This window comes from Rhinopithecus bieti, unplaced genomic scaffold (assembly GCF_001698545.2).
Source record: "Rhinopithecus bieti isolate Rb0 unplaced genomic scaffold, ASM169854v2 scaffold_37463, whole genome shotgun sequence".
NCBI classification, from domain to species: Eukaryota; Metazoa; Chordata; class Mammalia; order Primates; family Cercopithecidae; genus Rhinopithecus; species Rhinopithecus bieti.
The window spans coordinates 724,112-725,452 of record NW_016815818.1 but is presented as its reverse complement, the minus strand read 5'-3'; the positions used below and the strand labels follow the sequence as shown (position 1 = coordinate 725,452).

Below are 1,341 nucleotides of genomic sequence, written 5' to 3'. Positions count from 1 at the left end.
GGGCGTGACGGGGCCGACAGGGGCGGGGCGGGGCCGTGGAAGACTCCTCCTACCGAGCCTCCCAGGCGCTCGGCGTTTGCATAAACAAGAGAGCTGGAGAGGCTGCCCTCAACAGTGCGCTGGGGAAAGGGGAGGGAACGTGACAGGCAGGTGTGGGATAGGGACTTCTCTTCCGGTCAGAGCAAGGGGCGTCCGAAACCATAAAAACACTTTCCCTTCATCTCACCCCAGATCCAAAGTCCTGAGGCTAGGCTGGGGCGGGAGTGGCACGGAGATGTAGGGCGCCCCTTTTAGCTGCGCACAGAACGAAAGAACTTGTTTTTTCTTTAAGTGAGTGTACTTGGGTGACGCTTAGGGCGCCCTCCGCAGTGCGCGCAGGAAAGCGCACTGAGGCTGCGGAGGCAGAGCTGCATGCTGGGTGCAGGGAGAGGTGGGCGAGAAGCAAAAGAAGGAAGATCTGGGAACGCATGGTTTAGGGTGGGGTGGAGTGGAAGGGCAAATGGGGACCATACTAGACTGCAGAACTAACTAAAAGGGCACGGACTCAGCGACTCCGCGACGGAGCCTGCCTGGGTGAGGGAGTCTCTGGGACGCAGGGGGCTCCTGTAGCTGGCAGGTTGCTGGGCAGGAGGGGGTCACAAACACGGCAGGGAAGTCTCGTCGCTGCGAAGGGAACGCGGCATCCATCTCTCCTCGAGAACTGAGGAGAGAAAAGGTCTGAGAACCTGCCCTCTCCCGCCACTTCCTCTTCCGCCTCCTTTCCCCCTTTCAGTACCAGGATTCTTTGGGCCGGGAGTGCCAGGGGGCCTCAGTCACCCAGAACCCCCCACCCCGAGTCAAAGCACTGAAATGAGCCCCGCGGCAGGTACGTGTGCGAGCCGCGTTGTATTTCTGCCCCTCGGCCGGGCTTGTGCAGCCAAATGGGGTTTTGCATATGTATGTCCCCGTCGCAGCCTCAGGGGTCTGGATGTATCAGAAAACCTGCAGGGGCAGGGTGCATTTTCCCCGGCTGGGAGGGCTGAGGACGGGCAGAGGAAAGGGCTTGGGATTCGATCCTTTTCTCCTACTCATGTGTCCCACCCCGCCGCCTAGGGGCCGTGTTCATTACCTTTGAAAATGCTCAGTTCTTCTTCGGTCCAGGGCGGGGCAGAAAGGAGGATACAGAGGGAGAAACAGGTGAGCTCCTGGAATCCGCCCAACCCTCAGCCTCTAACCACCCACCCACCTCCCATCTCGGATTTCTATCCCCCAACCCTTGGCTCCCTCCACGCCTCCTGCACCCCCAGCCCGCCCTTATTCTCCCCTGCTCCTCTGGGGAGGGCTGGGAAGGGCAGCTGTCAG

At 60.7% G+C, this 1,341-nt stretch overlaps 1 protein-coding gene and 1 long non-coding RNA gene across 3 annotated transcripts in view; one reads left to right on the top strand and one right to left on the bottom strand.

Moving 5' to 3' along the window:
- Positions 1-6: 6 nt before the first annotated feature.
- Positions 7-1,341, bottom strand: part of NRGN (neurogranin) — a 7,448-nt gene continuing 6,113 nt past the window's right edge. The window contains exons 3-4 of one of the 2 annotated variants that reach the window (XM_017853815.1): positions 1,109-1,126; positions 7-700 (exon numbers count right to left, since the gene is read on the bottom strand). The gene's annotated coding sequence lies outside the window, so the exon portion shown is untranslated. Of the gene's footprint in view, positions 701-1,108; positions 1,130-1,341 lie in introns of both variants that reach the window. The other variant, XM_017853814.1, reaches the window with a different exon arrangement.
- Positions 707-1,341, top strand: part of LOC108516382 (uncharacterized) — a 3,830-nt gene continuing 3,195 nt past the window's right edge. The window contains exons 1-2 of the long non-coding RNA XR_001881805.1: positions 707-865; positions 1,093-1,176. This is a non-coding gene — a long non-coding RNA (uncharacterized LOC108516382). The remainder of the gene's footprint in view (positions 866-1,092; positions 1,177-1,341) is intronic.